We start from the raw sequence: 24,834 nt of genomic DNA on the forward strand, positions 1-24,834 counted from the left end.
GGCAATAAATCGTCGTAAACAGGCTAGAAAAGCTTCTGTTGTTAACTCAGAAACGACTTCTAAATGCACTACCTTATTGCAAAAACAGATAAATAACGCAATATAAGACTTTAAAGTCACCTTTGACCTTTTCAAATTAGGTTTCATGATTATAGGTCCTGCGAAATCCAATCCGACCTTCTCGAAAGGTCTAGAAGGCACGACTCTGTCCCTAGGTAGATTACCCATCATCCGGCTTACCGTTTGATTTTTCGTTCTAAAGCAAGTGATGCACTTATTTATCACTCTTCTAACTCGATCTTGACCAGACTATATCCAATATGACTGTCTTATTAAAGATAATGTAGTCTGTACGCCAGAATGCAAGGATTTTCTAATGATAATATTCAGTAACTAAATTAGTGAAATAATGACCCTTTGGAAAGAGTATCTGATGTTTCTGAAATTCAGAAAACTTAAAATACTCCAGTCTTCCTCCTCTTCTCAATACCTTATTTTTGTCAAGAAATACGTTCAAAGATGATATTTTACTATTTTTTTGGAATAGATTGTCCATTTTTAAGCACTTTATTTCCCTTTGAAATTCAGTTGACTGTACGAGTTTTACTAAAACTTCAGTAGCATGTCTTAACTCAGAAGAACATATGAAGTCTGTTCTCAACTCTGGATTCACTTTACAGTCACTTAAAAATCTTAAACATAAAGCAGTTATTATAATTAATTTACTGAATTAGGAGTATCTTGTGATCAAATCGTTTTCAGTTTGGCTATTTTCAACAGTTGCATTTACAACAACTGACTTTTTAAACTCTTAACTTATCGACATCTATTTCGGTTTCTTCCATTGATTCTAAGGAGGATGGCCATGCTGTATTATTCATTGTCAAACAACAGGGTCCATGCCACCAGAGCTGATTATTCTTGAGCTCGCTTAAGAATAAACCCCTAGAAATCAAATCGGCGGGATTATTCTTTTCTGTACAATGATGCCATTCTTCTGGATTGCTGTATTTTTGTATTTCTTTTATTCTATTCTTCACGAACACATTATGTGTATTTGGATCATTTTTGATCCAGTAATATGCTATTGAGGAATCTGTCCAAAAATATCGAGTAACTGGAAAATTTAGCACAGTTACGATTTTATTGCTCAATCTTGAAGACAAAAGTGCGTCCATGAGTTCCAATATAGAAATCGAAAGTGTTTTTAACGGAGCTACCCCGCCCTTTGATGCTACAAATCTAGAAATGATATTTCCACTCTTTAATTCTATGCACGCAACTGTACCATAAGCGTTCTTAGATTCATCTGAAAAACAGTGTAATTGAATAGTGATTGCATGACTGGGCAAAGAATTTTGAAAATAATATCGGGGAATAATTATTTCCTTTACATCTTGGATCTCATTGCACCATTTCTAATTGTTTATGCAATTTTTCATCCCAGTCTAATCCTAAACACCAAATTTCTTGCATCAATTACTTAGCTCTAATAGCATATGTTTCTATAAAACCTAAGTAAGTAAGTGTCTTTTTGTGTTAGTCGTCCTAAACAGAAAGTAAGATTTCTGGTATGGAAATAAAACGTGTGTAAATACGCATATACATTCTTTGTCTCTAAAACTCAATTCAAATCAAAATATAAAGAAATCTCACTTACCTGTCAGACGCATTCTCGCTTTTTATCATTATCTCTATATTTTATTGACGACACAATTAAATACATTTACTACAAAGAGAGGCACATATAAACTTTGGTTAATGTTTCGCGTTGGTATTACATCTCTCGCAATCATCAAGGTTCTGCACTAGTCCAAGGAATTTAAGCGCACACTGCGCCATCTGGTGCAATATAGTTTCTACAGACTGCCCCCCGAATGACCAGGGGTTCATTCAAACATTTACATTAATACAAATTTAACAAAGAAACTTTTACAATATAAAGTTCAATCAATTCACATATTAAAGAAAACTACACTTATTTACTGTATAAACAAATCATTCATCTTTAAACAATTTGTAAATTTACCTGCAATAAAGTATAATAAAGATAATAAGCTGGCAACTTAACACCACTACATACATTAAAACTTTCATCACATATCTGGAATAGTCCTGTAACAATAATACACATTAATAAACATATAAAAAACAATTAAATTTCTTCATTTATTTCAAGATTATATAAAAGATGCACAGGTCTTTTAATAACTGATGTACCTGTTTTAATTTCACACGACCTTACTTTTCCATCTCTGCCAGGAAATACTGTTACAACTCTTCGTAATTTCCAAAAAATGTCTAAGTAGCTTTTCATCATGAATTAATACAATATCATTAACTTTAAATTCAGTAATTTTACTAGAAGGTTTAACACAATGAACAGATCTCAGCATTAATAAGTATTCATTTTTCCATTTATTCCAAAACATACTTACCAATCTTTCTCGATAATTAAATCTTTTAATTAGCATTTTCCTATTAATTAAATTAGAATCAAAATGAAGCCTGGCAGGAGGCAAACTATTCACCCTGCGCGCCAATAGCATATGAGCTGGAGTTAGAAGCATAGGTTCCAGTAATTCAGAATAAACATAAGTTAAAGGACGAGAGTTAAGAACACCTTCAATTTCAATAATTAGAATTTCTAGCTCGTCTCGATATAAAGTAGTTTTTCTGAGAGTTTTTCGTAAAGCAAGTTTTACAGATTTAATTAGTCTTTCATAGAAGCCCCTCCACCACGCAGCTTTCTCAGCGATGTAGCACTATTGGATTTTGTGGGGGGGCGTAAAAGTCTTTTACTGTTGGATGACTAATGACAGTCCACAACTTTTTAGGTTCAAGTTCCAATCGTTTGAAAGTTTTGGCATTGTCCGTCAAAACTTGAGAACATAGACCTCGACGAGCAATGAATCGTCGAAAAGCAAGAAGAAATGTTTCTGTGGCCATGCTACTAACAAACTCTAAATGAAGAGCTCGCGTTACTCCACAAGTAAACAACACGATGTAGTTTTTCTCATCACTGTCTTTGGTATAAAGTGGTCCACTGAAATCTATACATACTATAGAAAAAGGAGGTAATTCTTCTGTTCTATTTACTGGTAAAGGAGCAGTAACTTGCACACCAGGAGAAGAATTAAATCGTTTACACAGAATACATTTTCTTAAGATAATTTTAACAGTTTGTCTTCCTTTAATTATCCAGTATATTTCGCGTATTTCTATCTAGTCTAGGTAGCTAAAAGTTTCAGAAAGTAAGTTTCAGAAAATTTAAGGTTGAACACTGACTACCAATAAGTATTTGGACACCTGTGATAGAAAAGAAAAACTAACTCTATTCAAAATTAATAGTTGGCAGAGCCTCCACGAGAGGTAATTACAGCGTGGACCCTCCGGGGCATACTTTCCACAAGTCTTTGTATGACAGCTAGTGGTATTTTCTTCCACTCGGCTTGGAGAAGACATAGAAGTTCCTTCACCGATTTTGCACGGGTAGTGCACCCCTGAATTCGGCGATGCAACTCGTCCCAGAGGTACTCGATAGTATTCAGGTCTGGACTTTGGGCAGGCCAGTCCATTCGATGAACTCCATTGGCACCATACCAAACCTTGGTTAACGTCGAAACATGACAACTGGCATTGTCGTCCTGAAAGTAACAGGGGTCCAACACGTAAAACTGCAACAACGTAGAAAGCACATAGTCATCCAAAATAGTGCAGCAGGCATCGGAGATGAGCTTACCATGAATGGGGACCAAGGGTCCCAGCCCATACCAGGAAAAACACCCCCAGACCATAATTCCACCTCCGCCGAACTTGACTGTTGGCACAATGCATTCTGGCAGGAGACGTTCTCCAGGTAGACGCCAGACACAGACCCTGCCATCCGAACGGTAAAGGGTGAACCTTGATTCGTCACTCCAAAGAACCCGTTTCCACTGATTTACGGTCCAATTTCGATGTGCTTTGCACCACATTAACCAAGCAGCGCGGCTGGACTTTGTGATGTAAGGCTTATGGGCAGCAACACGACCATGAAAACCAAGCATATGTGCTTCCTTACGGATGGTATTCATTGAAACAATACTGCCGGATGCCTGTTGAAACTCCTCGCGGATGAGGGCCATCGGTTGTGTGTGGTTCTTCCGAATTTCTCTGGACAGCACTTGTCGGTCTCTATCTCCCAGTTTCGTTGGTCTGCCGACTCGGGGCACATTTCGACAATCACCGCTCACCTTCCACTTCTTAATCACATAGGCCACTGTCGATTTTGGGTACTTCAGATCGCTAGATATGTCCCTTAAGGATCGGCCACATTTGTGATACCCGATAATTATACCTTTCTAGAATTCACAGAGCTTCGAACTGCGAGGCATCTTGCATACGACTAAAGCCGATGCTGTTTCCTACACGAAATATATCGGCGGAGTCCCTGACGTAGTTTAGGATCGCAGATATCGTCATTTGCATAGGTGTCCAAATACTTATTGCTAGTCAGTATATATAAATCGTAGTATCCAACTTGTAACACAGTATAATTTTCTTAAACTACTATATCTTTTTAAATCCATTAAATGTGTCAAATTCGATTGCACTTCGCACACAAAAGACGATACTTCTTCCAGTTTACTTCTTTTTTCGCAATATACTTCTGGAGAAATCTCTAGACAAATTTCATAATTAGAGCCTTTTGGCCAATCCCTTTTCTTCAACATAAGCCATTCTGGACCTTGCATCCAAATCGAAATGGACATAAATGTTTCCACGGTAACTCCTCGAGATATGAAAACTGCAGGATTATCCTGCCCACTACAGTGATTCCAATCAGCAGGATCAGTTCTAGACTGGATTTCGGATACACGATTCGATACAACAGGTTTCCGTTTTGAAGCTTTCCCTTTAATCCAATGAAGAGTGATTAAAGAATCTGTCCACATATATACCCTAGGCACAGGAAATTTAAATATTGTTTTCAAATATTGGAAAAGTCTAGAAAAAATAACAGCTCCCATAAGTTTAAGCCTCGGTAATGTCAACTTTTTAAGCGGTGCGATTCTAAATATCGCAGTGATAAAACTTGTATAAATACAATCATCACTTGACACGTAACGGAAGTACGCAACTGCTCCGAAAGCTTTAGGAGAAGCGTCAGAAAATATGTGTAGTTCTAATTCTTTCACCAACTTCCATGGTATGGAGAAATAGTTCCTTTCGATTGTCAAATCTTTCAACAGATAAATCTGAGAGCACCAATTATCCCATTTTTTCTTCAAGTCCGTTGATAGCTCATCATCCCATCCTAAACCAAGTTCCCATATTTCTTGCATTAATAATTTTATGAGAACAATAACAGGTGATGCAATTCCTATAGGATCAATTAATTTCGAAGCTGTCTGAAGTACACTACGTTTTGAATTCTTCCTATCGCAGGTCATGTCCATTAGAAGTCTTACATCTAACTGAAAAGCATCTTCTTCGGTGTTCCATAATATGCTTAAAACCTTCAAGGACGTTCTTCAGTTTCTGTCACATCAGACAAACCTCGTTCACTCCATAAATTTCTCAACTCATCCGAATTAGTATTAAATTTTCTTAAATTCATGTTCGCATCTTTAAGAACTTTTACAGCGCTCTGTGAAAGTTCTAAAGTTTTCTCTATTGTATTTGCTCAGTAAGAAAGATCATCTACATAAAGTGCCGAGTCAAGCATTTCACAAGTTTCGCTTTGTTCAAGTTTATATTTTCTAATGTGGTATTTAATAGTCGCAGCAAGGATAAATGGGCTTGATGTCACTCCAAAGGGAACGCGAGTCATTCGTAAAATTTTGTAAGTTTTTGAATCACTTTCATCTGGAAACCAGAAAAAACGTAAATAGTCTCTGTCCTCTTCCGCTATTCCTATGGTCAAAAATGCTCTCTGAATATCACAGTTGAATGCATATTCATATTCGCGAAATCACAAGATTACATCCAAAATTCTGGGATTCAACGGTGGCCCAGGATTCAAGCATTCATTAAGAGATTTGCACCCATTACCTTTTGACGATGCATAGAAAACCAATCTGACTTTCCTAGTGTCCATAAAAACAATTTTTATGGATAGAAATTTATGTAGCTGAGTATTGAAAGTCTGATAATTCATCAACACCGAAATAGCAATTTATATATTGCATGAAGGTGAAAAAAATGTGCTGTATTTGAAAACTTCAAAAATCTGAATAATTTTCAGAACATATTTTTAACACAAATTAAGAATATACTGTTTCTTAGAAGTTATTTTTTTATAATTATATGCCATATACTTTATGTACAGATCAAGCATGGCCAAACGGAGACTCGGAATTCATAATTTACTCACGTTGTATTCATAATTCACTCACGTTGTAATTTATTCATATAATAAGCAACTTACGTTGTTTTGCTTTTGAAACATAATTGTCATTTGAAACAGAATTTGTGTGTCTTTTTAATAATTACTAATTTAATTTTTTGAAATCACATTGTGTGTATAATAATTTCAAACTATGCCTTATTTGCTAATCTCTGATAAGTAAAAAACAAAAGTCAAACAGTGCAATATCTGTAACTACGATGTTGATATTACTCTTGAAATGTGTAGTGGTCATCAGCGTAGCAGAAAAGATAAATGTTTTTTTATCCTGGTAGCACCTGCATTCATAATGTACCTCAAATCGTACTGAATGCCCTATAAATATATGTACTGTGATTTGCATTAGGAAATACAAAACATATCTAATGATCCAAATTTCCAACGAATTAGTTGTTATGTGATGCAATAGTGAGGTTTGATCCCTATATTGATCCTGAAGTGGGCTGAAGGCCCACGCAATAGGAAAAAACTAACTATACTTTTCTGTAAGCCCAATAGTTTGACAGCTTACAGTCTCATTCATCCCTTTTTTCCCCATGCATTTTACCATTATCATGGGGAGATTGTATAGATTAAGAGTCAAGTAAAAATCCATAGTTTTGTATTTTCAAATTACTGCTTTATTTTTACATTATTGTTAACAGCTGTGCGTAGCTTCTTTTATTTTCAGTTTACTGCTATTAAAATCTGTTTTTAATTATAACCGAAAAAGGAAAATTGAAAACCTGAAGGAAAAGCTTTATTTATTAGCTATAAAAAGTAAAGTATAGAAAAGTTTACAATTCGTACATCCAAGGAATATGCTTCCTCGGATACTGAGAAAAAGCAGTAACAGTTATTTTAGTACTGTTCTATTATCAAGGGACTGAATTCAAAAATGTATGAACGTGTGTTGGTATATATGTGTTTATATGTGTATTTGTATGCACACATATATTTGTACTTATGCATACAATGAACACATACATGCATACATACATTTCTGAACTTGATCCCGATTACAGAACAGTACCTCTATTTCTTTATTCGTGTAAGTAAGCATTATTGTTGAAATAAGAAACCCTTGGCAATTTACTTAAAACATTTCTTTTTTATTGAAAGGCTTTGCTAATTTTGAAACATGATAAACACCTAACTGTGTTTCTTGAATATTTCTGAATTGTAACATGCAGTTCTTACTGACATGATGTCTGATGACTTTGAAACAGAATTAGCTAATACAGGAATATAACTGCCTATGCAAATATTCTTAAATCTTTGTGAAACTTGTCCAGTCTTTATGAACCAACATGTGCAAAAGATCATTAAACACCAACAGGTGGTTTCTGGAGTTGGTTGCATAGTATGATGTTTACTGTTTTCAACTTTTCTTAATTTTTAGTATCTACTCAACATTTTGTGAACTTATAAGTTCTGTGCAATAAAAAATTTGTGAATTTATTTTTCTTTTTATTCAACTAAAATTGTAACCTGGAAAATTATAATACGGTGCACAGGTTTTAGAACATAAATGTTACAGTAGCATGACTAATCTGAGAATACAAAGGAAGTACAGCACTTTATGGCCTTCCCTTTCACAAAAAACACAAAAATACTTCCTACGTGCACATTTTAGATGAAAATTTATGATGGTCATGTGTTTTTGAATGAATATTAAAAGCATATTACTTTGATTCATCAATTATAAAAGTATCTGAAAGGCATGGCTTTAATTATAATAAATACTATAACATAGATATATTAAAAATAATAAAATAACCTATTCTACCCCATGCATCTCTTTCACCATGGCTAGAAAATCCTCCATCCCTCTCCAACTCTTGAAAAATACATATACATTTATTTAGATTCAGACTATGTTTCAACTTGTTTTATAAATTAAACAACAAAAGTGTAGAAAATGTTGATAAGTGCCAAAACTTGAGCAAAAGTAGATTTTGATATGCATGAATTAAACAAAATACTTAACATATAAACAAAAGGCTGACCATGTTCTTCTCCCTGAAGCCCCTTGGTTGAAAGTCCCTGTTGTAGAAGATATATCAAGATAGGAGAGGAAAGGAATTTTTTAAAAAAAGTAACATATTTTTCAAATCAAGTTGAATTTTACCTCACAAAAGCATTCAAGGGATGGCTGCTATGAAATATATACCTGGCCAAAAGGTTTTTTTCTAAGGATTATTTGTAAGGATCCTAAGTTTTACTAACGTTTATTTTATTTTAAATCTTTACTATCACTTCTTATTTTCTACTTCCGGCCAGAATTAAACGCTTTAACTTATTTATGCAAATTGTCTTGCTAACGCCAAGTACTTGCCAAGCAAGAGAGAGGAAGGAGTTATTGGAAGCAAGCCGCTTGCCATTGTAGTTTCACGAGTTTTCACTCGGTTGCTGGTTGCCTTCAAGGCCAGAGGTTTAGTCCTCTTGATACTTGCAAACGTATCGTAGTTTTAGCAGCTCGGCGTACTACATACGGACCTTTGTTAAATAACGGCCAATCTTAACGCTAGGCACTTGTATACTAATTCAAAGTTAGTTTTAGTTAGTAGTTTTTATATTCTTACGTTCAGACCACAAGTGGTTGGTCTCTGTATTCCGAAGTTTCGGAAATTCCTGTAAAGATTGAAAATAAAGGGTTTCGTGCACCCTTCCTGCTTGTATTGTCTACTTTACACTTTCTTGAACATAGCTTGAGTAAGCTCCCTGTTCCGAGTCAGGACCATTCATGTTTCCAAAGCAAATCACGAGGAATACAAGTCCTGATAATTAATATGTATGTATGTTAATTTTTTGCCACTGGGAAGTGAATGTTTTATCAAGTGAAGTATATTTTGAAAAATATTTTAGCTAATGGAGAACAATTTCATAAAATATTTAGAAAGTTTCAATTAGGCATTAGCAGTTGTTACCTGTTATATACAGTGATGAAATTATATTACTGGATATTCAGTAATGATTATTAACTTGTTTAATTATGAGTACACATTCAGTGTATGTGACACCATAAATACTGGATCAAAGTATCACTAATAACAATTATGGTAATACTGTGAATTTTAACTTCTTGAAATCAGTAATCTTATTTGTAACATGTAATACATTGTAGCATTTAATGGTGTTAAAATTAACCAGCTCTATTTTCTAAGTATAATGATGTTGGTACCGTTATAAAGGACTCGATTTAAAATATTAAAGGCCATCTGATGTTTTGAATGTGGAAGATGTCACTAATACATGTTAATGATATTATTCATGTAAATAATGTACAGTACATTTGCATATAAAGTATTTTGTGAAATAGCCTTATATCATGTAACAATTTTAATTTGTTGTTATTTAAGGGAAAAAATATGTCATATTTTTGAATGTTTTGTTTTTATGGTTTCAGTTTATTATCTACTGTATTAAATATAAACTGACACATTTTTAACACAGTTTTTAGTCCAAAGGGATTTGAATCCTGAAGGACTATTAGTTTCGTTTTGGCATTTTGCGTCGGACGGATAAATGTCGGTTCACATTTCAAACTGTTGCCATAAAATGTTAGAGTCCTGCATTATATTTGAAGAAATTAAATAATGAAAATCTGCGTAAATGTATGTATATTTCTCACATTGTCATAAAATAACGGTACATAGAGTCATCGAATTTTAAATAACGTAATCCTCCAACGAATATGAGCATGTGGAAGACCAAATTTGAAATTTGAAATTTGTTTTATGATCGATTTCCTATTTTTTAAAACTTTGACGAATTTTTGATTAACAAACTCAAGGATTTCAAAGCGAGGAATGGCAACGTTGTGCAGAAAAAACATTTTTATCTCCAGCGCGTGAGTCTCTGTATCGGAAATTCTAGAGATATGCTCGTTTTAAAACTATTTTGCGATATTGCTGTTGCACTGGATCTTATGGTTTAAGTGCGAGGAACATGATATTTAATAAAGAAAGGTAACACACAAAATGTTAAAAAACACCTCTTTAGACGTAATTTAAAATCTGAAACATTTCAGTTTTTTTTTTTTTTTTTATCTGAAAGAAACAGAAAATGTGAAGTACTTTAAAATACATAGTGAATTTGTGCTAAACTTTTATTAATTTACAGATATGTGACAGTTTAATGCAATTAAATTGTTTATCAATTCAACAATGAAGTCTATGAATAAAATATAAAATTAAAAACCTTTTTTTTCAACTGTGAAAGAAATATATTTGTCTAATGAATCTTCCTTTGGTATTTATATATTAAAACCATCTTAAAAATTAATTTTGAATTGTTTAAGAAATCATGTTATTTTGCTTTTCATAATTTATTATATCAAAGTTTAAATGAATAAGATGGCAGTTCTTTTTATATTTTATATCTGTATAATTAAATAGTCATCAATTAAAATTTAAAAAAATGCTTAAATAAGTAGAATATTTTAACAGAAATGGTCAGTTTTAATAGGGACATTGATATAGTTTTGATTAGTCTTTATTCAAATATATCACTGCCCTGCAAGAGTACGAGATAAAAATGCAAATTCTGATAAAAAGCTGAAATATAAATCTTGACATTTCATACCTACTTCTTGTAGTTTTTCTAAGTAGCCCACCAGCGACCAAGTGAATAAGAAAGCTGAATATTGTTAGTCTGACTCGTGTTCAAATCCCAATGAGCAGGCTGACTGCATGAATGTTTGGATGGCTTTCCATATGAAACATAAATACAAACCAATTTCCTCTAGAAAGTCTTCCACGCAGATATATGTCTCATTGAGCAGATATTCTCATGTGGTTTGCTTTAATAAATTAATCTGACCTAACCCTGATTATCAGTATACCCCTATAGAGACTGAAATCTCAAGCATACCTGAATTCTGTAGATGTTTGTGACTTCCATACTATAAACAAACATCGACCACTGGCGAAATCCCTAAATATGGATGCTTTAAATCCTTGTAAATGGGCTGGCTGGATAAGAGTTTTTTGTGGTTTTGGACATGTTTAACGTAATACAAGCCAGCTCACCTTAAGAAAGTTCTCCACAAAAATACCCCCCATTTCTGCAGATAACCCTCATGTGCTGTGCAATATAAATAATCTGACCTAATTTAGTAAAAAAATATTTATTAACAACAGTTTTGTAATATAACTGTGGCTCAAGTCTATGGTATTAATAAGGAATTACAACTACTTTTTTTTTTAGAATTAAAACTATTCTGCCTCTTTTAACTATTGCTTGTATTTGTGTGTGTGTGTGTGTGTGTGAAAATCCAAATTCTTATTGCCTTGCTACTAGTTTTGTGCATATTTCTGATTTTAATTGCTTATCAAGTAAAACTTTTATTGATTTTAATCGGGTTTGGTTACATTAACGTACGTTTATAGAATGTTAATTTATTGAAAATGCTTAAGTCCTTCAAAGATGAATGTTAGTGCAGTGCGAATATCTTAAATAGAATACAAATAAAAGTTTCAATTTAATTTGTACAGATACGCATACCGCAGTCATAAAATCTTACGAGCTAGTGAAATGGTCTTAGCTTTAGCCAATTATCTGCCTTGAATTCAAGCAATCAAGTTTTAACGCTAAGTTAAAATTTGTAAGAGGTTTAACATACTTAATGCCTATCGAAAGGTTACATGTAAGGGATCATTAATACATTATTTAAATAACGAATATATGCTTAGTGTCGGCCATTTCGGCAGATTTTTTTGTACTTCATTTTATTATAAATCTATTTCATTCATCGTTTTTCATATTTATAAGATGAAATTTTGTCTTTATTCCATTTATTTGTTAACAGAAGTAATAAAATAGTGAATATTTTGAAAGAAATTTCAGTCATAATTTCATGCGACAACCTTGTTAAAAAGTTATCGACATACAGACAATATAATGTCACAGATACATTTCAGTTTCTGAAATAAATGGCATGGTTGTGAAATTTGGTGCATTTTCATATGGTTATTTTTGACAGGAAGTGTTGTGTTATGTAAATTATAAAAGAACATTATTTGATTTCTTGGCTTAAATACAGCACTTGTATTAAGTTGCTAAAATTCCTTTTAAGGATAATTTTGGAATAAAACAAAGATGTAGAATGTTAAATATTTTTACCTTTCAAAGTGTACTTTTCGTGATTTTCCCCATGCCTATGCAATATGGATGCCAGAAAGTTTCCCTTAGAAAGTCCTTCCTTTAGGCAGATAGCCCTCATGTGCTTTGAAAAAATCAGATAAACCAAACCAAAACAAAATCTTTCAAAACAAAAGTGTTGTTTCACATTTTTGAGGGTTCTTATACACAAGTGATTTAGATATCTCAATTCACATTATCAAATATTATAATTTAAGCAAATAAAGCCAAGCTGAGCATTTCCATTTAAATTATTTCTTTTACAATAAAAAATAAGAACAATAATTTTTGAATAAATCTTGCGAAATATCGAAAAGGCCCGTGTTATAACACATATATAGTATTAACATTTTGTTTACTCTTTCCAATGTTTCACCATGGCAAGCCTATTCTTTTCTCGCTTTCTTTTCCTGCATTTTTTTTAAATTACCATATCCTAAGTTTTACTGGAGCTGTTAGGTCTGCTGAAGCCTCGCAGCATACATTATAATTCAAAACACAATATAGATTTTCAATATCAACAAATTTTATTTTGAATAATCCATTAATTTGATTGATACTTTAAAATTAAAGTTTATTGTTTTAGGCAATCATTCTGAAAATGATCATTTAAATTCGATTTTAGGCAACATACGCATTGTATCAGGAAAACGCGATATATTGAGCACTATCGTTACAGGAAAGTACTTATATTCAACTATTTCAAAATGTGGTAAATATAGCATAACTTCTTTTTGAGTGTTTGCGCTGAGAGTTTCCTTCAAGTGAACCTTAATGGAACTTAGAACTTAGTTAACAGAAATTTAAAAAGTATAAAATAGCATAGGTATAATGCATATAATGCATGGCCAACAAGCCATATAATATATATAATGCATGGCCAACAAGCGGTAAAGTCCTTGAACGCGGGTATTTCGGTCTGAGGTCCGAATCTCGCGAACAGGCTGGCTGCATGGGCGTTTTCGCTGTTTTCCCCATGTGTAACGTATTAATACGAGCCCTTAGTTCCCCTTAGAAAGTCCTCCACGAAGGCATCCCTGCCGTCCATGTAGTGGCTTAAGGCAGAATACATAAATAATAATAATAGTAGTATAATGCATATAGTTTGCCTCTATATAATGTATTCCCATTGCAAACCTTTATGAATTGTGTAGGAAAATATATAATAAGAAGTACAGCAACAAGAATATGTTTCGAATATACATTTCAAGAGACTAGTGAAACATCTTTTCAGTACCGAAGATATTAAAATGTTCAGTATTGGTGCTTTCAATAAATACAAATATGCTAATCTATAGAACTCCTTTTACGTTTTTGCAATTACAACTATTATATAATTATAACCGTAAAAAACATTGTATCCATATTAACTAGAATTATAATGTAATTCCAATTAAATTTCTCAGTACTCGCTGTGTACTGCACCTTGAGGGAGACGCATTACTTTTTTCTATGATATAAAATACTTTCCTTGGAAAACAAAAATTGTAAACACGATTATGTCTAGGAAAAAAACGTTCGAACAGCATTTGGCAAGTATTGCCAGTGGGCGAAATATAAGATCTTAATTAAACTTCGAACATCCCTGGCGAATACAATTTCTTATATTGTCATTCGACAAATTATAATATCTTTCATTCATCTTTAAAATCCAATCTATCTCTTACTGACGTCGAAAAATTCGTAATTTATTGTAGTTAATTTATCGTTAAAACTACAACTAACGCAGCTATAACTGCAGTTCTAATGCAGTGACTATTCGAATTACTATATAACTGCAAAAACAATTAGATTTTTGGATTAGCAGTAATCGTGTAAATTAAACGGCTTTTAAATAGTGCCAGTTCCAATCGGATTCGAATTCTGGCAGGCATTCTAAGTATTTGGACATTTACATGGATTTCCTTCTGTGTAACCTGAATACAAATCAGTTTCCTCTAGAAAATTCCTTACGAATACATCATTTTTCCTAAATGCTTCGTCTCATTCAATTAAATCACGACCTCACGGACGATGTGAATGAAAGACAGTTTCCATTAGAAAGACATCCACAGAAGCACCTGGGAAGGGACGCTTTACTATAATTGAAGTAATATAACATTCACAGGCGCAAAAAGAAAAATTGTACTTTTATTTGTTTTTACCTGAAACTGCAGAAAGTAGTTCGTGCAAGTAAAGAATTCTTCTAAGTAAAGAATGCATTTTAACAATTTTTTGGAAGTATGTGTTATGTTTAATAAAAGGTTAATTTTCAATGACGAGTATTAGCCATTTTAGACAATGGTCATTACTAAAGCCAGAAGCGGTGGTCACGTTATTATGGACGCACCTGATAAGCGGTTCACTGTTGCGTCCTATAAAGGGACGGCCAATTTATACATCCATGTCTTATCCGGGACTCAAATCCGGATCTTTCGGTATGGCAGTCAGGTCAACGAACCACTTTCCCGTCTTGGCGGCAATTCGTGATAAAAATAGAATTAGTAAAATGTTTACTATACACAGCAATTAAGCAGACTTATTGCAAGTCAGAGTTATTTTTCTACCAGCTAAAGCAATCAATTGGATACAATTATAAGACGTAGTTTAGTCCTTGATGATCCCCTTTCTGAAAAGGAATTATAAATGAAATTTTTACGATTTATTTCTTGTGTAATGTAAAACAAGACAAGCTTCCCATAAGAAATTCTTCGCAAAAACATCCCTTGGCACAGGCATACACTCTTTGCTTGCTTTTCTTTAATCTTGTAATTTAAATTCACATGTATGTCGAAGAAGCTCATTAACATACATATTTGCTTCTAACGTTATGTGCATTTAGTTTATATAAAATAGCCGATATTACTTCCTTTAAATAAACTCAATAAATAATTTAAATAAACTAAATAAACAATTTATGTCGGTATCACAATCTACAATACATTTGAGGTGATCCAGAAGACATGACAGAAAGTATTAATATTTTTCTTATAGGTGATTATCCCATTGTATTATTTAACAACTCATCATCCAAAATGCGGAAGAATTTAGGATATACTATGATTTATTGTAAATTTCAAATATTATCACGATTTCCTTAGCCTATGTAACTGAAATTATAAGGGTCATAGCTTTTTCGATTCAATAATTACAATCATTTGCTATGTAATTTTAATTAAGAGATAATTACAACTGCATTGTAATTTTTATTAGATTATATAATTACAGTTATACTGTATATCCAGTTAGATTTCACAATTAAAATGTAATTATAGTTAAAATGCATTTGCGTAAATTGTATATGTAATTAAAATTGTTGTATTGTAATTGTAATTACAAAATAATTGCATAATATTATTACAATTACTATGTATTTCCAATTGGATTCTACAACTACAGTTACAATAAAGATCATGATTTTTCTGGGATACGTAATTGCTTTTATCAGAAACGATTGCTATCATAATTACATAATTATAATTACTTACTGGAGCTACAAGTACAGTGTAATTGCAATTTAAATGAAATTACGTAAATTGGAATTGTAACTAAAAAACAGCTACTTCTTAACTATAACTACTTAGTAACTGCATAATTTTATTATAATTACAATGCAATTTCAATTGCATACTACACTTACAATTACAATTATCAGGCACAATTACTTTCCTAATTAAATAGTTATAATTATCTACTGAAATTGCAATTAAAATTAAGTTGTATATAGCGAATATAATAATAATGTATTTGCAATTACAGTTTTATTGTAGTTGTGATTAGATGCAGTGAAATTTATAATTGTAATTAGATTATATATAATTATAATGCCTGTAATTACCACTGCATTGTAATTGCAGCTAGATTTAAGAATTAAAATGCAATTACATACGTTATTGATGCAATTAAAGAGTACTTGCGTTCTAATTGTTTTTGCAAAGTAATTGCATAATCTAATTACAATTGTAATGTAATTGAAGTCACATATTTCAAAATATTATTGCAGTTACAATTACTGTTACTTGTAGATTTAATTATAACTGCAATTACATTTTGCCAAACTGTACCTAAAATTTGGAGAATAATTATGCTGGAAAATGAAAATTCTTTTTACGTACATAAATATTTAATCTTACTATAACTGGTATAAGAAGAGAACAATTGGACATTTTAAGCAAGCAATTTTTTCTGAGTTGTTATTCAACCTAATGATATAAACCTATAAACCTAATGTTATAAAACCTAATGATAAAAACCCATTTGCCCCTAGCGAATAGTTAGTTTCCTCTCATCAGTTACCTCCCGCGGAGGAAAATTATCACCTGTCAGTTTACATTAAGAGCAGAGAGGAGAGGGCACTCTGAGACAGGCCGCATATATGCTGCTTTGCCGTTTCGTGTCAATTTAAGTTTCCGTATATATGCTGCCTTGCAGTTATGAGGCCCAAATTATTTGGACGCATCTATGCTGCCTTGCCGACATGTGAGCCATTATTTTCGAACGCACACATACGGCCTTGCCGCTTGGAGGGTTAATGACCATATCAAGGAACGGAGGTTGCCAGATAATGAAAAACGTGTTTTAAAGCATTCAAGATTTCTACAGTGAGTGGCAACAGTAACGGACTGTTCATCAATGGGCATATCGATGGAGTTCCTTGGAATATGATCATTGACACAGGAGCTAATGCTACCATCATTAGGAAAGATTTAGCTGAACAGTTTAAAGATAAACTTATTTGGACGCCATCCTGTGTTACCCTTCAGACTGCGACTGGTGACAAGATCGACATAGCTGGGAAGTTAAACGTGAGCAACATGTTTGGAAGTGCCGCCTACCATCACATGGCATATGTGGCGGATATTACAGATCCATGTATACTCGGATTGGACTTTTTAAGGAAATATAATTTTTCCTTAGACTTCAAAAACAATAAGCTGTTCTCATCTGAGGACATGGCGATCCATCTTCAAAAGGGATCATCGCCTGGAAACGCCGATGTCTCATGTGAAAGACCCTACTCAGAAAGTTGCCGAAATCATACTAGGGGTCGGAGAGAAACACCGTCTATTCTCCATCTCAGATGCTCTTCGGTCGTGACCTTCGTCTGCCTTGTGACCGCGCGTTTGCTCGCCATACGGATGCGCCTTCATCGCCTGAGGAATACGTCCAAGATGTCCAGGCCCGGTTTGAAGTGATGCACCGTTCCGCACGAAAGCGAGTCAACTTGGCGACGGAGAGAGCGAAGACCAGATACAACACGAGAGCTATTGGACATAGATTCAACAAAGGAGACAAGGTATGGTTGTGGAACCCGATTCGATGAAAAGGAGTCAGGTCTGAATTACAGTCACCTTGGGATGGTCCGCACAAAGTCCTAAACTAACTGAATGACGTCGTGGTTCGGATCCGTGAGTCTTCGAACTCTAAACCTAAAGTCTTTCATTACAACAGGTTAGCTCGTTACTACGGCCACAGTGCGCAGTGTAAAATAATTGTAAATAGTATAAGACCATGGTCCTTTTTGTTCCTAAATGTGTATTTAGTATTTGATTTGTATTTTGTATTTGATTTGTATTTAGTGTTTGATAACATTTGATTTGTTTTAGTTATTCAGTATTGTTCATTTTGTTTGTTACTGTAATGTAATGCTTATAATTGCATTTATGCCTTAGTTGCAAGTTTGCCTTCCTATCCAGGGATTGTACTGCCCGGGATGTGTAGTCCTTGGGAAGGGGACAGTGTTACGGATTTGGTATTTAAATAGCTAATGTTAGTTGAATTATCAATTAAATTGTTTATATTCCCCGTGCAGAGCAGCGCGTGACGAATATTAAAGGAAAGCTAAGCCGGAAAATTAAAAATGCAAGAGCAAGTGCATTTAACATTTAACATAAACAAATATCTCTTTTTGATTTCGAGAAAGTACTGGAAAATTCTCGCGCATTTTAAAAGCTCATATAAAAAGGAGAAAAACCTCTCAATGGGAGTTAGTTAGTTTGTTTAGAAAACTGCTCTTGTTTACTGTAGCGAATTCGTGGATTAGCTTTCTTTAGCTGTTTTGAATTAAGTTCTCTTGAACGTTTGAGAAAAGATAACTAATGTGAGATATTGTAATACTGCACGAATATCTGAGGAAATTGAAGCATTTTTGTTGTGATAATAATAAATTTTGTTCATTTTTCATCGGACTTGTGCATTCATTTCGTAACGAACCCGTACGCACGCAACAATAGGTTGTCTTTACAGAGGTTTTCATAGTTTTTCCCATAAGTAACGTGAATAGAAGAAACCTGCAATGGAATTTCTTCTGCGAAGGTCCCCTGCAAATAAGTAGAATAGACCTATTGTGCTTTGCCTCAGTTTAATAAATTAAATTGCTATAAATCACATTAAATTTATGTGAAACTATATAACACAATCCTTTCCTAATTTTTAAGTAGAAGACAAGCATGCTTAGTGTAAAATCTTTGAAAAAAAAGCAATCTTAGATTGACGTAGTTTTTGTATAAAAGTCTATTGATTTAGATAGCTTATATTTTTGTTGTTCCTGACGAAGGCACGAATACATATTTTTGCGTTCTACGAGTTCGTGAAATTGGAGGGATTGATGGCAACACTTGACGAAGAAGCAAAACACAATTGATTCGTCAGTATTACACAGGAGAGTTCCAAAGACATGTGTACAGCAGTTTGAAAACTACGATAAACACTCTGAAGCCTTCAGGCTCTCAAGCTATAACGTTGAAGCCAGTTTCACGGCAAAGCACTAAAGTACAGCCCCGACTCGGACGATCGCGGTCAAGCTAATCTTTAAACTCCAAGCGCAACTACATAACTCAAAACACGCTAGTCTTCACGATAAAGCTCCTACTCCGCTTACAGGCAGGTTTTATATAGCTTTTGGCCTGTCTTCGAGAACATTCTGGGGAAAACCGGTAAGAATTCGTTCTAGAATGTTCCGGTCCTTCTATGCCATATCGTCGATAGTGTCACCAAATGGGCGATTTCGCGACAAATCTGGAACATGTCTTTTTTGCCATTTTCTGGTAACCCTAAACCCGCTTTTCTGGGAAGCTATCTTACCGCACCTGGGAATTTCGCAACACTGCCTCCCTCCCAAGGACTTCACGTCCCCGGCAGTACAATCCTGAGTCAGAAACGAAATTCAAAGGGTAACAAAACAAACAATTAAAGCAAACAATAATAAGAGAAGCAAATATTTACATTATTTACAAGTGCACGTTATGTCCTGAAATTATCTCGAAAAAATAATCTCTAAGAATTATGCGCACCCCTAAGATTGCGGAGCACTAGGTACTATGGCCCCTATAGTATGGGGCTAATCTGTTTTTTTTTTTTTTATTTATTTATTTTATTTATTTTTATTTATTTTTATTTCAAATAAGTCACAGAATCCCTTTAACATAGTCGAAATGTAGTGTGTCTCAGCAAACTTTCATAGCTCGATGGTAGACACCTTATACGGTTAACGGTATAATATGTAAGTACCAATTTATTTAATTTAATGTAACATATAAAAAAATAAAAAGGAACTTTCACAGAGAAAAGAAAATGTTTGTTTATGAAGTGTTCATAACGTTTCTGAAAATCATTTGACCAGTGCCGTATCACAAATCTTATTACTCTGAGGGTATCCCTGATTGGAAGAAAACTTGCGAATGTGAATTTTAATGTTAAACATAGTAACCTTAATTGAGTTTAGACATTTCCAGAAAAAAAATTTTGCAGACTTTTTCTCTCTTTAAGAGAGGGTCCTGCGGTTTATACCCGCAAATTCAGTATGGTTATCAAAAATGTATGTCAAACTAAAAGTTTTTTTTTTTTTTTTTTTTTTTTTTGGTTTAGTTTATTATGAAAAAGCACACTGAAGTTATCTGCCTAAGGGAAGGGATGCCTTTGTGGAGGACGTTTTAAGGGTAACTAGCTCGTATACAAGTACACAAGGGGGAAACCACGAAAACGCTCATGCAGCTAGCCTGTTCGCTGGATTCGAGCGCATATCGGAACAATGGGGGAGTTTAGTTTTAAATGGTTGACTAAAATCGAAACCAAGATGTTTGGCGTCTTACTCGGAGACATTTCTCTGTAAATTGTCAATTTTATTGGCATTTAAAATTTATTTGGTGACTTTATTTCTGTTTAAAAGATTTATTCTATCTAAAGATTTTAACCGAAAGGTTCTTCACAGTAAACGATATATTTTCCGTGTGTTCAAATATAAAAGGCGGAACTTTGACAGTTTGATAACAATATCTAAATGATAACATAAACCGCTATCATATTAAAAGATCTACTGAATTTACAATTGAAAAATAAACTACAAATTTACAATATAGTTGAACATTAAAAAGGGAAGTTTATTAATACCAGCAGTATATTATATTCGAATTTAAAGCTAATGTATAAATCAAATTTTTCATTTCCTGCTTCTTTCCAACAAGCCAAATCTTTTGCAGTTCCAAAGTCTCATTAGTCAAACCTGAAAGTATATTTTCTTAATCCGAAATTTTCTTACTAAAAAGTAATGTAAATTTCGAATGACTATCAGTCTGGTCTCAAAGTCACTGCCAATCATAAATCCTGAATAATCTCGTTTCGGCGACAAACGTTTTCTCAAGAGTCAGTACTAGCCGTAATAGCCGCAACAGCCTGACTTGTTGTTACTTAGGGAAATACAGAAACCTTCTTAGTTAGCCTTTTTGCCAAGATTTGAATCTGTGTCGAATTATCTGGTTTTGCCCCTTTTTAAGATGGGCTGCAAGATATTTGAGAAATCGTAATATTTAATCTCGTTCGCACTTCACTCGCATTAATTTCTGCACTGAATGGATTATTCTGAGATTAATAGGACAAAGTGAAATTTAAAACGCAACTGATTAAGAACTCCAAAGAATGTGTTGCTTACGAATCATAAAAAATTGCCAGATCTTAATAATTATCAGAAATAATAATAATATAAAAAATTATGATAGCGATCACAACGCTACTAATAATATTATAATTAATATCCATAATAATAGAAAAGATAAAATAAATAATATTAACTCTCATAACTCAAATCTTGAGAAGCAAATTTCATAAGGAATATATTCAATTCTTTATAGTGCAATTTAATCTTACATGCTAAGGAATTAACAGTAGAAGGTAATTAGCTAAGTAAGCTTTTATTTTGGTCTCTTTTTGGTATTTTCTATTCATATGTGGAAGAAAGGTTAGAGTAATTAGGTCGATATACTTTTTTATGGATATGTTTAAAATCAGAAAGGAACCATTTCCAACGATTGCTAATATCTGGCATCTACGTAAAAATTACATAATTAATACATTAGGAAATATGTCAGATGGAGTTGTAGTCATAATGTTTTGGCCTCCTCGGTGATTGCGGTGATATGTGCCCAGAGGGCGCACCGCACAAAAAGTTAGTTGCGTTACAGAACGTAAGGGAAGCGGACATGCCAAAATGTCGGGCGTATTACCGCTAATTGAGGTAATTGCATCGTATCTGTCAGGTGGCAGAAAACTAGTATGATGTATCAATTCACATGCCAGGTGGCAGAATATGTCTATCATGTACATGCCAGGAGGCATAACGCTTGTAAACATGCCAGGTGGCATACGACTTGTAAATAAATTGTAAATAAATGTACAGTAAAATATCTTGGTGCAATAGATCAAGGAACAAGCATCAACAACCTTCTGATCATTTGGATACGTACATTTTTTCTGGTGACACCGGACGTGATTTGTGGAGATGAAGAATGGACGAAGAAAATTAGTGAGTTCATGACTGAAAAGCCAGGATTTAACGCGAAGAAATTCGAGGTAGGCCCTTTTTCATTTTTCCAGTTTTGAATAGAATTGTTGAATAAAAATCTTGGTGATTATTATAGTTGATAGAATCTAATGGTAAAATGGAGGCTATGAATAAGGCAAAGAAGTTGCGTACGGTGACGCGTAACTTAACTACCAAGTTGATGAGTAAAATAGATTCTGCATTGTTAGAAGAGGGTGAAACCGCGGATGAGAAATTAAAAGAATTACTCGAAATGTTACTTGAAAAATCGCAGTTGTTGAAACAATACGATTCTGAGATTGAAAAACTTATAATTACGGAACAGGAGTTAGAAACAGAAGTAATTTCCGCGCAGGAATATCAGGAAAGAATTATAAGTTTTAAATGTAAAATTCAGGAAAAATTAAGAAAAAACGCGTGTAAAGTTGAATCTAGAAATTCTAGTGAGGAAACTATATCTCCGAAGTTGTAAACTTGTGAAGTTAATACTTTAAAATTGCCAAAATTAACGATTACAAAATATTACGGTGATCCTTGTTCTTGGCTTGAATTCTGGAATCAGTTTAGTAATTCCATTCACCAAAACGAAAGTCTCAGTTCGGTTGACAAGTTTTGTTATTTAAAATCGCTTTTGGGAGGTTTAGCTTTAAATGCTATTAGTGGATTAACATTTACTAGTGAAAACTATACGGTGGCTGTTGATATACTAAAAAACCGTTTCGGCAGAGATGACCTGCTAATTAATGCGCATATGAATAAATTGTTGAGTTTAGAACCTGTAAAATATTCCGGAAATACGGCTTCTTTGAGGAAGCTTTATGACGATATAGAAATACAAATAAGGAATTTAAATTCTTTAAATGTTACTAGTGGTTCTTATGGACATTTATTATCCCCTATTTTGTTAAAGTTAATACCCGAGAATTTAACTCTAGAATTCACTAGGAAAAGAAGTGATAAACAAAATTTCGATGTTAATGAACTACCGATGTTCCGATGTTCTTGAAAACGGAAGTGGAATGTAGGGAAACATCAATGATGTTAGCGCGTTCTAAGAATTTTGATGTAAATGAAACATCAATACGAAACAAAAGTTCCCATCAAGATTATCAAAATAAATCTTACATGCATTCTAAAAGAAATGATTACAGTACGAATAAGCAAGGTGCTTCGGTATTAACTAGTCAAAGTGAAACTCCCTCTAAATACTTTCAAAATTCACATTTTAATCCAAATCGAAAGTTCTCTACCCCGCCTAAGAAAGAGAATCAAAATGTCTGCATATTTTGTTTATCTGCTTGTCATATGAATCATGATTGCGCACTTGATTTAAAGGCTCGCCGAAAGGCATTAATGGATCGAGGTTTATGTTTTATTTGCTTTTCGAAAGGGCATCAAAGGCGTTTCTGTGCTCATAAAGATGAAAATGCAGACTGTGCAATGTCCAAGGTTTACATAATTCGTTAATATGTGACGCCGCATCGAAAGATTTAGAGACGGATACTTCCAATCAGACAAAACAAACGCCAATCCTTGAACCTTCTATTTCGCTCTTATGTAATGAAAATAATAACAAAATTAAACTACCGACTTCCGTTCTTTTACAGACGTTTACGGCAACAGTTAGGTGTAAAGGGGGGAACGAAAAGGTATTACGTTGTATGCTAGATTCAGGGTCAACAAAGTCATTCATCTTACGAGAAGTGGTTGATTCACTGGGGTTGAAAATTATTAATAAAGAAGCGCTTATTATTTTCACATTTGGATGCAAAGATGCAAAAGAGCGCTTGTATGATATCGTAGAAATCGTATTGCAAAATGTAAGCCATCCCAGTAAAAAGATAAAAATTAACGCAATAGTCATTGATTCTATAACACTAGGGCAAGTAAAAGTTCATTCTCGGTGGATACGAAAGATGGCGTTTGAGAAGGGAATAAAATTAGCAGATGCTGGTACGAGTGACGAAATTCAAGTATTAATAGGTTCGGATTATATTTGGGAAATTTTCGGAGAACGAAACGTGAAGATTTGTAAAAAATTAGTCGCAACAGAAAGCACTTTCGGTTTTGTGATTCAAGGCAAGGACGAAGGATCAAATTGTAAGGACGCAAGAGTTAATCATATAACCGTTGTAAATGAGGACTTAGATTATGAAAGAGTTGAAAAATTATGGGAATTAGAAGCAATTGGGATAAGTTCGGATAAAGAAATATCTCTATCAGATAAAGAAATTTTAGAGTCATTTGAACGAAATACAACTTACAAGAATAAAAGGTATGAAACTCGATTATTGTGGAAAGAGGGTGTTGAAGGTTTAAATAACAATTATGAAATCGCGAAACAGCGTTTACAATTTTTAAATAATAGGTTTCAGAAAAATAGCGAGCTATATTAAAAATATAATGAGATACACTCACGTTTGTGAAAATTGCAACACCATGAAGGACTTACGCGAGTGAGCTGAAATTTTCAGGAAATGCAAAGTAGCGCATGATATGCAAATGATTAGAATTGCAAATCCGTAGC

Source organism: Stegodyphus dumicola, chromosome 4 (assembly GCF_044657685.1).
Source record: "Stegodyphus dumicola isolate Sdum_Otavi_A_Nest chromosome 4, ASM4465768v1".
In the NCBI taxonomy this organism is placed as follows: Eukaryota; Metazoa; Arthropoda; class Arachnida; order Araneae; family Eresidae; genus Stegodyphus; species Stegodyphus dumicola.